The 13888-nt window shown below is 49.4% G+C and overlaps 1 long non-coding RNA gene across 1 annotated transcript; it reads left to right on the forward strand.

Annotated features, from left to right (window-relative positions):
• The first annotated feature begins 2090 nt into the window (after positions 1 to 2090).
• On the forward strand, positions 2091 to 10272 carry LOC125924374 (uncharacterized). Its single transcript, XR_007458364.1, has 5 exons — positions 2091 to 3219; positions 4234 to 4367; positions 4629 to 4867; positions 6291 to 6605; positions 8526 to 10272. It is a non-coding gene; the product is annotated as an uncharacterized LOC125924374 (long non-coding RNA).
• Positions 10273 to 13888: the final 3616 nt, after the last annotated feature.

Consider the following 13888-nt stretch of genomic DNA (forward strand, 5'->3'; position numbering starts at 1 on the left):
TTTGGAGACTACTTTTTTCCCGTTTTAATTCTCCTTTAGACACTTTGAAAAAATCAGAGAGGCACTTATTAGTGGATATTAGCAACGTTTGTGTAGGTGTGCACTGGGAAATGCTTTCAATAGATTGTGTTCCTGTTTTTAAATAAGCCACGTTAAACATCATCTAGTACAGCATAATTATTGGCATTTAGCATCATAAAACTAGTAACCGTAGAGAAAGTCAAGATGTTTTCCCAGTTCCCAGAACATAATTTTCCATCATGGGAATTATTCTGACAGTTGCACAAATGGGAACTTTCTCCCCCCGCCCCCCCACCCTTGTTTCTGGACATGAATCTGGACCTTTCTTTTTTTTTTTATTTTTTATTTTTTTTTATTTATTGTTGGGACAGAGAGACAGAGCATGAACGGGGGAGGAGCAGAGAGAGAGGGAGACACAGAATCGGAAACAGGCTCCAGGCTCCGAGCCATCAGCCCAGAGTCTGACGCGGGGCTCGAACTCACGGACCGCGAGATCGTGACCTGGCTGAAGTCGGACGCTTAACCGACTGCGCCACCCAGGCGCCCCGAATCTGGACCTTTCTGACCCTTATACAAGTGATTATTAACCCTTCCAGACTCCTACTTTTTTTTTTTTTCCAGATCCATAAGGACATTACATGGAACACCACCCTGTAACTGAGCACAGTTTGAAGACAGATGACTAATTTCCCAAATTATTTCTGGATTTTCCCTTTTATTACTTATAGCCTTAAACGGCATCCACAGAAAGCAGTGGCTGTGAAGTCCCCCTCCGCCCCGGCCCCCCTCCCCCCATAAGAGGTAGAAAGTGAAATGGAACACTTAAAAATGATCCCACTGGGCCCTGCCTGTTATTCACCAGCAAGGAATGTGGTCGTGTTTATAAGGCCGAGGTTCGTCTGAAGGAATTTTCATAAACCACCAATTGCATTACATCAAGGCCTCATCTTAAATCCCATGGTGATTTTCCTAAACACAACTAGCCTGCTGGCTTCAGACATATTATCTCTTCTTGTTGTTGCAGAAAATTCTCTGGATGTTTATATTCCTGCCGGACCACCCTAAAACGGCCCGTTGGCTAACGGGGACTAGTAAGGGGTCGGGGGGGAGGTGGCATAAACGACAAAGAAGACCGGGGGTGGGGGAGGGGGACCGTGCCCGCCCTCAGACCTCTGACATGAGGCGCTGACGGGCTGTGTCTGCGTATTTTTTTGTGGCTGGTGCGTGGCGGGTGGACCAGACGTGGGCCTGGCGACGACGGGCAACGGAGAGGAGCAGGTGAGGGAGCCGGAGAGTCCTATTTCCGTCTCCCAAAGTCCACGTGACCACAACGTCCGTCCCGGATTCTCTGAACGTGATTAAGGAGCAGCAGTCAACCAGACGCAGGGGAAGGAGCTTTCAAAACCAAGTTGGGGCTCTCGAACGTCGTAGCTGAGCTCAGGAGGTCACGTTACGAGCTCTCAGCTCAACTCAAGCCCCATGTCCCTTTGGTCATGGTTGGAAAGCCCCGTGGAAAACAACACAGAAAGGGAATGAGGTGCCAGGCGTCCTTACAGGGACAGTTTCTGCAGGACCTCGTCTTCCTGGGAGGGCTCTTCTCATCCTGCACCTGCTCCCGTGTGACGTCCACCAACAGCGCTCTCCCTCACCCTCCGCCCACCGCCCGGTCTCCCTTCTGAGCTCTAGGTGCAAACAGCCAGCTGCCCCCAGGGCATCTCCGCGGGGGGCTCCACGGCACCCTGCATGCCCACCCCCCAAATAACTTTTCACCTCCCTCTGCCTGCTAACCTCCAGCTTGCTCCCCTCCCCGAGTATATTCCAGGAGGGCTGGGACCATCAACCGCCCTCCCCTGAGCCCAGTAGCATCCCCTGCTCTGTGAAATGAGCCCCCCCCCCCACCCCACCATGACCCCAAGCATCCCCACCAGGCTGAGCCAGGGGTCGGAGCTGCCGGTGAGGAGGGAGCGAGCAGTCAGTACCTGAGCAATGGCTCGCTCGGGAGAAACCCTTAACACTCAGCCAACAGAGCACGCTCTTTCTTAACACAGTGGAGAGAAAACAGAAGGAAGGATGTGGTGGGGAGTCGCGCAGCTCCACGGGGGAAGCTGAGTCAGGGTCATGGATGACGCTGGCCCTGACGGTGCTAATTAAACCGTAAGCGTTTCATGGTCTCCAGGATGCCGTGGGAAAAGGAGGATATGAAACAGGGAGTCCAAGCCGAGGATTGTTGGGAAATAGGTGGGCTGGCGAGTTCCTCCTGAGTTTAGAGGAAGGGGGCCCCGTGCGGGCAGGGGGAGCCCGGGAAGGCCCCTCTTGAGCCTGGAGCTCCGGTGGGTTCTGCCCAGCTCGCGGGGTGAGTGGGGCCCCAGGGCGAGAGCGCCCCTCATCCGGGAAGGGCCCGCAGCCCTACGTGGCCTCACGCTGGGCTCACGCTCTGCTGCGCTCACCTGGGTGGTCACGAACACATCCAGGTTCTGCATTCCGGGCGGGAACCCGACCAAAGTCAAGGGCCCTGTTTTCTCAGCCCGTCGCACCAGCAGGTGCCTGAAGTCAGCGCATCCCCGATTCCGTCCCGTGGCCTAGTTCAGGCGGGCGGGCCAGGCTTCCCCGCCCTGACGTTGGTCTTCCTCCCCTTGTAACCCAGGAGCGCTGGCTCTTGGGGTGAAGCTCGCGGCCAGCGTGAACGTGCTAAGTCTGTCGAACCGTCACCTGCACGTTCTGGCGTCCGCCGATGACGATCCGAATCCATCGTTACTCTGATCGTTGCCGGAAGTCGACGTTCTGGGTAATTCATTCCTTCGGTCCAAAGGGAGAGACGTTTCCCAAAGTAACCGGCTTGTATTCCTTAAAAATATTGATCTCAGGACAACCTGCGGGGCTGTTCCGGATTAAAGGGGCCCGAAGAGAACCAGCAACTGGCTGCAGTGTGTGATCCTGGACCAGGATTCCTTTGTCCTTTCCTCTAAAGGACATTGCTGGGACAACTGGTGACATTTGAAGAAGGCCTGGATATTCTGTGAAATTAGTACGTCCGTGTCAAGTTTCTGGTTTTGTCATTGCGTGTGTGTGTACTTGTGTAAAAGAATGCCTCCAGGCAGGACACACGGGAACATTTCAGAATAGAGGGGACAGTAGCTACAACTCCGTCTCAAGTGGCCCAGGAGAAATGCTCTGCGTCTACAGCACATAGTATGGCAGGTGTGGTGAAATGCTAACATCCAGGGGATCTGGGTGGAGGGCATTTGGGGGGGGGCCGTTTTTACGTCTCTTGCAAATTTCTGCACACATGAAATGACGTCAAAATGAAAAAGTTTTAAAAATGTGCTGGGAATACGAAATGACCTGATTATGTGGGCATGGCTGTATTAAAAAAAAAATTTAATGTTTATTTTATTATTGAGCCAGAGAGACAGAGCGAGAGCAGGGAAGGGGCCGAGAGAGAGAGAGAGGGAGACACAGAAACCCAAGCAGGTTCCAGGCTCTGCGCTGTCAGCCCAGAGCCCAGTGAGGGGCCCGAACTCGTGAACCTTGAGATCATGGCCTGAGCCGAAGTCAGATGCTTAACTGACCGAGCCACCCGGGCGCCACATCGGCATGGCTGTATTTGACAAGCACCCCATGGGGAAGGTGGCCTGGGGATCTTGTCTCTGGGGACATTCTAAGGCTGCAGGACAGTCAGCTCCATCCCACTGTGACAGAAACAGACCCGCAGGGATATGTGGCAAGAGGCAGATTTCTCTACTGTGCTGTTGGCAAAGGCGAAGCCTTTGTGTCCTATCAACAAAGGCTAGTTTTCAAGGAAACCTACTACCGGCTCATTGCTTTCGCCTCCAAATTCCAATTTCTGGGTGTGACAGTGGGGCTGTCACATAACTCCATTCTGTATCAAGTGTCCCGAAATAGATTATTCCAGAGCCCGCAGCTTGCCTAATGACTGAAGGTCTTACATGGCAACAACAATAAAGGTCTTCAGCCACTGAGCCCTCATGAACAACAAGCACACCAAGCAATCAGTCTTTCCCACCACGTGAGTAAGCTCCTGTCCCCCCCAGAACCGCCGGAACGCGGGCTGGGAGCCCACAGGCCCACACTGCAGATAATGACTTCAGCCTGCAGAGGGAAGAGAGAAGGGGCCCCCAAAATAGAGCTTTAAAACCCTCCCTTGTCTTTTGTGACAGTACAATTTACTGTTTCATTTTGGTCTCTTATCAGGAAGCCTTCTGAATCAGTGCTCTATTTTGAGCACAAAGTCAAGATTTTTGTGGCCGCAGCCAAAGACGTTCACGTGGAGAGCTGCTGAGCTGGCTTGTTGATTCAGGCCCCGACGGTTCCTCAGGTCTTTCTGGGTAAGTGGGAAGGGGTTCATCCATAAAAGCTTTTTCTTGGCCTTTCTATGCCTCTCCCACCCCGTCCACTTAACATTCCACTAGAGAGGACACCAAATTGAATTCACGCCAAGAAAATGGACACGCTCCACATACGTTGAGAGCTTTCCTGTATTAATAGCTTGCCCAGAGTCGACTGTCTCCCTGGGGGATTTAAGTTTCTTCCCTTGTGAGTGTCTATTTTTTCCTCTTTGTTCTTCCTCTCCCCTGGCCTTCTTACAGAAATAACAGGGTCATTGACATGTAACGCGGTTATAAAACCTGTGACGAGGCGCCCGTCTAGTGACAGCAGGGCCGAGCCAGCCGATACCTCCGCGACCGAGTCCCTGTAACGTGAGTGCCTCGCGCCATCCCGTGTAACCCCCAGGACAAATCTGCAAGATAAGCTGTGTCATCCTGAGTTTTCACATGAGAAAATAGAAGCTCAGAGACGATGAATATCCTTTGCCCAAAGATCCATGGTGAGTACAAGAGGTGAGCTTTAAACTCAGTTGTCTGTCTAGAGGGCTCTAGTATTCCGCTCTGTGTACTTTGACGGTAAATAGAGAGACACCCAGACCTCCTTCTTCTTGGCCCCAAGTTCTTTTACCAGACTGGGTTTGGTGCCCCGATTGTATAAGAACGTATTGCCTTTAGCACCTCTTTCCCCTTGTGGCTGCTACCTCAGCAACCCCGTCGAGCAGGAAAGCGAACATGTTCAAGATTTCACTCAGCTTGGCCGTTCGATCTCTCCACCATGTGTGGGCTGAACCTCTTCGGGACCAACGCTGGGCAGGGTCGCCATGTCCCCGCTGAGACGGCCAGGTGGCTACAGTACTCGGTAGCCCTGCGTCCTGCCCTCTCCTACAGTTTCTAATCTCATTTGGCTCCTTGTGAATCATGTGACATCTGAGCCTGTGAGAGCAGGTGTTCCCGCCCCCTCAGGGGACCTGAAAGGCAGCCCTGGGGCATGAGCCCTTCGTGGGGGGACTGTTAGACTATTTCCGACAAGCACCTAACAAGACATCTCCTGCAGCTGAGTCAGCCCTCCCTACTCCCGGGCAGTCACCGAAGCCATGTGCCCTGGTGGGTTCTTACAGAAGCATCCACACCAGTCCATCTGAGGACCCTATGGGCCTGACCCCCACATAGGATTGATGCAAAGTGGCAGGGAGTTGAAGACCCCAGGCATAACCTTGAACTCATGAACCCACAGAAGTTGGTAAATTAAGGTCCTGGACTCTTTGACCCTCTGGTGGGACAAGGCTAAGGTGTGTTGTCCACTTTCCACGCATCTCAAGACCAACGGGGTTGATTCAGCACTGTCCATGGCAATAACTTCAGTAAAACACCCCACGTTGTCTTGCTTCTCTTCTGTGTTACTTGCGCTCCTTATCAGGGCTTGATGGGAACAGCGCCTAGTACATTCCTTGGACTCAGACCCTAGTCTCAGGGTGGACTTGGGAGGAACTGAACTTGGACACCCCCCAAGCCACCTTCTCTGCATCCCAAGTGCAGCCAGCATACTGCTGGGCTCTCTCAGGGAATGCAGTTGACAGAGTTGAGGGCAGTCGTCCCTGGGCCCCTGTTTAGACTTTTCCATGCCAGAAACCTATTGTTCCAGCCAGACAGCATCCATCAGGAGCTCCAGGAGGACACAGGAGGTAGGGATCAGGGTGGGACACCAGAAATGTTAGTGAATTTCTATTGCAATGTGTCCACACTGAAAGAGGTTCCAACAGATCTCCTGTTCCAACTCTAAGCCAGATGAGGCTCTTCAACAAAGAGGGTCCTCTATCCACCCAGAGGGCATCTGGATTATTGCAGATTGACAATGTTTCAGATGAGAAAGAACAGTAAGATGTTTCTTTTTCCTCCTTGAACTCCCTTCCTTCTCTATCCCAGGTCGTATGCTCCATTAAGTCATCTGGATGATTTCTGGGGAGGCACGGGACTCCAACGTCATGCACCCCACTTCTGCTGGCCGACACTTGGGGACCGCCGGGTCCTGACCTCAGCACACTGGATGGTGGAGTGGGTGACTGTGTGCGTCCGTTTCCTCCAGCGAACACGGCATCCGGGAGCGAGAGCGTTCACTTTGTCAAAGGTTCAGAAATAACAGAAGTAAAACCAGTGAATCACCGTGGTAGCAATTAGTAAAAGTTTATCATGCACACACCAAAAAGGAAGTTTGCAAACCGGGAGCACTCAAACCGGAAGGTAGCGTGAGGCTCGGGGGTGGATTCTTATAAAGCAGCTCATATGGTGAGAAGGCAGTGGCTGTGTGTTCTTCCAGGGTTTGGTCCTAACGCTAGAATTTTCTTAAGTCATAGGGAACTGGTCAGTGGTTACCTCATACCAACCTTGGGAAACAGTTCAAGTTTTGCTTGTGACTTCCAGAGGCGCAAGCAAAGGACTGACCCAGGTCCAGTCAGTCTTGCAAAATAATCTAAATTAAGCTTTGTTTGTATGACCAAAGTGGTTTCATCTGCTCAGGGCATTTTCACGGCTGTGTTTTTTATTCAACGGCCTCCTCCCTCATGGATCAGAGGTGGGCACGTGACGCCCTGAGACCCAGGGCGGCCTCTCCCAGAACCCCTGGGAAACAGCTCTTCAGGCTCCTCCATGGATCCCTAGGGCCTGGGCCGCCATATTGGTATGCTTGGCCAAGGACCTGGGAATGGAGCTCCAGGGAAGGCAGAACCACAGGGAGTCCTTGTGCTGTGAGCAATGGAACCTGCCTGTCCTCCTCCTCTTTTGCAGCAATGGAGCCATTCCTTTCCTGTCCTTGCTTACTCCAGTTTTGACCAAGGTTTCCGTCACATGCGGCAAAGAATCCTAAGTGATGCACGTGGAAGGGAGAAGTCTTCTTAACCTGTGTTTGTACCAGGACCAGAGATCCTTCTCCACAGTCCCTGTGGCCCAGTGTTGTCTATGAGGCCAAAACGTGTCACCGCTGGGTGCCCCTCAGCATGTGTGTAGAATATTGGAAGTCCCCCTGGGCTGTGGGAGCACATTGGCTCCTCAGAAGGGGATGACAGAACTTACCGGAATTTGTCCTTGAGATGCCCAAGGGTCTGAGTCGGACATGCTGAGGTTTTATCCCCAAAGTTAAGATTTCATTCGCAAATAAGTTTATACAAAAGCACTAGGGGACGGTACACTTTAAATCCAAGCACAAAATATATCCAGTTTAGTAAACTGGGACCCATATTTTGAAAAGAAGGAGAAAATATTCCACTGGAAACAAAGGAATTCAAATATACAGAGTGATGTTTACCCACCAGTTGATTTTGAAAGGTTAGAGATGTGGCCTTTTTTAAATGGAAATATACTCTTACCACGTCATTTAAAAAATTCCTTAGCCTCTCTTCAGCCTTTTATTATGAAATATTCAACCTACAGAAAAGTTGCGAAAATAATCGGATGAATGTCTATGTATCCTTCACCTAGATTAACCAATTGTTAATGTTTTTCCAAGCTTGTTCCAGATCTATCAGTATGTGACACACACATGCCTATGTCCACAGGCAAAAATTACACACACACACACACACGCACACTCACGCACACGCTCTCACACATACGCTCACATAAGTACTTTTTCTGATGGACAATCTGAGAGTTAATTGCAGACATCATGACACCTCACCATCGAATACTTTGGCATCTGTCTCTTAAAAAAAATCAATTAATTGCCACACTCAGGAAAGTTAACACTGAAATAATGCCATTACCTAAATAGATGGTCCATAGTCACATTTTTCTATTTGTGCTGATAATGTCCTTTGGGGCTGGGGTTTGCTGCTGTTGCTTTTTGTTCTTGTATTTTTCTAAATCTGGGATCCAACCAAACATCATGCATTCATTTATTAATATTTTACTTTTGAACGTTATTCTACAGCCTTTTCTCTTGTTTTTAATAAAGGAACTTGGGTTATAGTAAAACCAGTATTTATTCCATCGATTACTTACTTTCTATCAATTTCCATTCATCTCATTAGTTCTTTATCGAGAAAAGTGTCTGGAAACAACACCCACATAGGTTCAAGAATTTGTATAATTTTTTTAACGTAAAAGAACCTGTTGATTTTACACTTAGGAACACCATTCATCCGATTGTGTTACGCATTATTGCAGGCAGATCATCAGAGCCACAGAAAGAGGCTCGGTGGCAGAGGGCATAAGGCTACTGATGACCTAAGACAGAGGCAACACCGAAGAGGAAGAGGAGGAGGAGGAAGAAGATTGTAGGGCTTGTGAGTCATGCCAACTGAACACAAGTTGTATTCAAAGGCGGACACGTTTGTGGTATTACGCGTTTGCAGAAGGACAAAAGCATATCCATATAATATCTCTGTGTAAGCCACGTCCTCCACGGTCATCACCTTGACGGCATTCCCCCCAGACCGCCACATCCTGAAACCACGATGCGGGGGGTCACCTCCCTGCCTGCCCTGTCACGCTGCCTAGCTTGAGCACGGTGCTGTCCATGGAACATCCTGCAATGACAAGGGCGTCCTAGCCACACACATCCGGTACCTGTGGCCGCGAATGAGCGGGCAAAGTACGCTCCCGGTGAAGAAACAAGAATGGCTCCTGGAACGCTTTGGGGCTGAGTGCTTCGCAGGAGATGACTCATGGAAGCGTGCTTACTGGGCCCATTTTCAGTCGACAAAACCGAGGCCCAGAGCATCACGGTTGTGGCTGAACTCGAACTCAGTGGTGCGGTCTCGTTCCAGAGGGTGTGACCTGCCTTTAGAAGGAGAGTCCCGCTTGTCACTCATTCAGCCTGGGGTCCATCCTTGTGAGCCCTTCATGGAGCGTGATGGAGGTGGCTGGTCAGGGGGACCGCTGTCCGCAGCCCCACAGCTCCAGGAAAAGTGGCTGACGAGCCACACGGCTGACACACAGAGAAGGAGACATTTTTATTTAAAGATACTTTCAGGGTCTTTCAAAGGCCTCTCACTGTTTGCTTCCAGGCTGGAGACTCTGAAGGGTGAGTCATTCTAGCTGTTCTGGGGTTTTCACTTCAAGGTCAGAGGCTGCAGGAGTCTCTCGTTTAGATATGCATCATGAGTTTTAAGAGTCCAGGCTGGGGAATTAATTTCGGTCACCAATGTCACCCCAGAATATTGTGCTTCCAGTGACTGCCACCCAGGCGTCCCTCCTGCACTCAGCGGAGCCATGCGGGCGGCCGGGCTCCACCTGCCAAGGGGGAATGAGAAAGAGAGCAAGAAGCTGACTCCTTACAAATGAGCGAAGCAGGTGGGGGGCAGGGGGCAGAAAGAAGAGAGGAACGAACCAAGAAGCAGACTCTTCACTGTAGAGAAAAAACTGAGGTGGGGGGGTGGGAGGGGGAAATGCATGATGGGGATTAAGGAGAGCACGTGAGATGAGCACAGGGCCACATATGAAAGTGTTCCATCAGGGGCGCCTGGGTGGCTCAGTCCGTTGAGTGTCTGACCTCGGCTCAGCTCATGATCTCTAGGTCCGTGAGTTCGAGCCCCACATGGAGCTCTGTGCTGACAGCTCAGAGCCTGGAGCCCGCTTCCGATTCTGTGTCTCGCTCTCTCTCCGCCCCTCCCCTGTTGACGCTCTGTCTCTTAATAACAAATAAATGTTAAAAAAAAAAAAGAAAGAAAGTGTTCCATCACTGTCAGTACACCGGAAACTAATATTACAATGAAGGTTACCTGTACTGGCGTTGCAATGAGATAAAAATAAATAAAACGTGAATAAAAATGCAAAAATAATAAACAGACAAAAAAGAAGCAAACTCCTCCTGTCTTCACTGAAACAACTGTGTTCACCGTGCCCCGTCCCTGCTGCTTCCTGCACCTGCCGTGTCCACCCGTGATGGAGGAACGTGGGCCCTCCCCCCCAGCTTTCAGATTTTGAGTAGGGTGAGGACTTTGGTGCCCAGGCTCCGTCTTCATCCTGTTGGGGCTGGGCCCAGCCCTGGATACGACAGCAGATCCCGGTAGAGCGGTCATGAGCGGGTCGGGGAAACAGGACAGGGGGTGATGAGGAGAGACGCGGAGGCATCAGCTCCCTACCTGGTGTGCCTGCAGCCCCTGGAGGGAGGGTCCCCTGGAGCCTCTGGTGGCCTTTGCAGAGCCTTAAACCCTGGAAAGGAACCAGCAGGGACGACTCCCAGGGGACTCTGGGAGAAGAGGGACAGGAACAGGGACCTGGATGTAGGACAACAGGTCTTCTAGCCAGGGAGGCGGTGCCAGCCCACACCCCACGGCCCTTCTGCAAACAGGCAGTCAGTGGTCTCCCTGCACATCTGTCCACATGTGCCCCTTTGGGGGTGACCATGAAGCCTCCGGGCCCTGTAACCTGCACACCGTTCACATCCACACTAATCAGCTCCTTAGAAGAATTCAATCACAAAGTGATCTTTGTGCACAATAAAATCGTCATAATCAGCGTCATCGAGGCTTGGGTTCTTCGAGTTAAGCTCCCACCCCGCCCAGGCCAACAGCCACACTTTTCACCATGTTCTTACATATTCGAGGTAATGTTTTACAAAACTGTTGTATGCTTTACAAAACTGGACTCGTACTGAATACATTTGTCTGCAAATTGCCTTTTATCCTACTTCTTTGTTGGCAAAAAGTGTGGCCAGAGACACCCTCCTTTTCTAGTATGGTTTCCGGGAAAGGAGACTGCTCAGTCAAAGGGTAGGTGTATTTTAATACTTTCATGGATACTGATATTAAAATGGGTATCGATACCGTAGAGTTTCAGTAGGTCCTGCCAGATGGCCTCCCGAAATGGTTGTAGTCATTCCTGTTCCCATGAACAAAGTGGGGAAGCTCTCTCCCCTAATCCTTGCCAGCACTGCAGGGAGGGGGGGGACGGGGACATTGCTTTCTCTTCTTCTTTTTTTTTTTTTTTTTTAGTTTATTTATTTATCTTGAGAGAGACAGAGACAGCATGAGTGGGGGAGAGACAGAAAGATCTCTGTTCAGAGATCATGACCTGAGCTGAAATCAAGAGTCGGACACTTGACTGACTGAGCCACCCAGGCGTCCCTCTCTTATTTTTGAACACAGGTATCAGATGAAATTAGTATCTTACTATTATTTGAGTTTTCCTTTCTCTGGGTATTACCTATGTTTACGGATCACTAATATTTCCTCTTCTCAAGATGGTCTACTCATATCCTTTGACTATTTCGCGTTGAGATTGAAAAATGTTTTTCTTATCAATTTTTAGGGGTTTTTGGATGCTGTGGATATTAATTCTTATTTGTCAAATGTATTTCCTTGTTGGTCATTTGTCCTTTGACTTTGTGATTTTTTTTTTTTTTTTTTTTTTTGCCGTGCAATTCCTTTGACAGGAATGTGTCATCAGGATTTCCTGTGTTGTCTGCATACATGTTTAATTACAAAATCAAAAGGAAAATGATTTGAAAAAAGTACAAAAGTTGGGGCGCCTGGGTGGCTCAGTCAAGCGTCCGACTTCGGCTCAGGTCATGATCTCGTGGTTTGTGAGTTTGAGCCCCGCGTCAGGCTCTGTGCTGGCAGCTCGGACCCTGGGAACCTGCTTCTGATGCTGTGTCTCCCTCTCTCTCTGCCCCTCCCCTGCTCACGCTCTGTCTCTGTCTGTCTTTCGATAACAAATAAACGTCTAAAAACAATTGAAAAGAGTACAAAAGTAGATACAGGGCTGTATCAATTGTTAGCACTGTTTACCATTAAAAATGGAAATAACTTCCATGTTCAAATATTCGAGGTATAATTTACTCACAGCATGGTGGATGTTTTACATTTTTCATTAGTTTCCTCGTTTCTATTGTCTTCCTCTCTGAACTGCCAATGTTGCTGCATTTTTGTTTTCTATACTTTTCATTGCAAACGCGAAGTGTTTTAACTACATATGGGTTGCAAAATTTCTTTCTTTTTAAAAAACTTGTTTTAATGTTTATTTTTTGAGAGAGACCGAGAAAGAGAGCACATGAGTAGGGGAGGGGCAGAGAGAGAGAGAGAGAGAGAGAGAGAATCCTAAGCAGGCTCCACGCTGTCAGCACAGAGCCCCACGTGGGCCTCAAACCCATGAACCACGAGATCATGACCTGAGCCAAAATCGAGAGCCAGACACTCAACTGAATGAGCCACCCAGGTGCCCTGGATGCCAAAATGTCTTACCGGCTGGCCTGAGACACCAACCGCCAAATTTAACACTGTTTCTATAGGAAAGTAAATTCCACTGGGAAAAGAACAAATCTGGAATCCCAGTCTGGGGATGTGTAAACTGAGGCTGCCTCTGTGCCCGACCATTTAGGTGGGAAATGAGTGAAATAAAACAAATAGGCCAGGACTTCCTGTGACCATGCCTGCCAACTTTTTCTTAGTTCTTGGGATTTTTTTTGGGGGGGGGGGGCAGGTGTTCTTTTTCTCCTTCTTTTTGGATTGCTGGATAATAGTCACATTTGGACGCTTCCGTTAGATTCCCTACATCTGCCAGAAATTGGCATCATTCCATTGTGCTTGGCTAATTCAGCGGCGTCGCCTCCTGTGGAAATAGCTGCTTCTGGCAAAACTGTTTAGTTTATCATTTAATCAAAACATTTGCATAGTTGTAACTGAGTTAGAAAGCAAAAGTGGGGTTGATCATTTCTGCAAAAAGACGAGTCAAATCAAGGAATGCTTTGAACCATGAAATGAAATTTAATTAAATATTGGAATGACAAACATTTCGCAGCGCACAGACGTCTTCAAACAATGGTTAAATAATGCACAAAAGAAATTACAGTTTTACATGTAGACAACATTTAATGGTGACACAACAAATGTGTCCCCAGATCTTCAGAATGTGTTAGCAATGCGTAGTTTCCTCATCTGGGGGGTGAGTTGCTCTGTGAAGATGCCTTAGGTGATGCTTCTGCTTCTCAGACTTTGCGGCCGAATAGCCTTGGAGGAGATTGGAGAATCGAAACCCCACCCAACACAGAGGTTGCTCTCCCTTCGTGCAGAGGGACAGCACTGATTGTGGTTTCTGCCCCCCAGGTACTGATTATGCTGCCTACTCCCTGCTTACTTTTTTTTTTAATGTTTTATTTATTTTTGAGAGAGCACAAGTTGGAGAGAGAGGGACAGAGGATCTGAAGTAGGCTCTGCACTCTCAGCACAGAGCCTGACATGGGGCTCAAACTCATGAACCATGAGATTGTGACCTAAGCCCGAAGTTGGAGGCTCAACCAACAGAGCCACCCAAGCGCCCCACCCTGCCCACTTTTTAAAGGGCGCCCTTTAGAAAAGCCACTGCATGTACCCAGTTGGATGGTCCTCTGGTTCTTATCCAATGGATTCTAACTGCTTTCCCCTCATCATCAGAGAAGTCACCATTAGTTTTCTGTATTTCTGCTTCCTTCTCCACGCCAAAAGGGCTTTTAAACTAAAGTTCAGCCTCTTAAGCCTCCTGTGATTCTTCACGAAAATACACTGTCATGAAGGGTTTGCTGCAAATCACATGGGATCTGCAAACATAGG

This window comes from Panthera uncia, chromosome D4, assembly GCF_023721935.1.
Source record: "Panthera uncia isolate 11264 chromosome D4, Puncia_PCG_1.0, whole genome shotgun sequence".
NCBI classification, from domain to species: domain Eukaryota; kingdom Metazoa; phylum Chordata; class Mammalia; order Carnivora; family Felidae; genus Panthera; species Panthera uncia.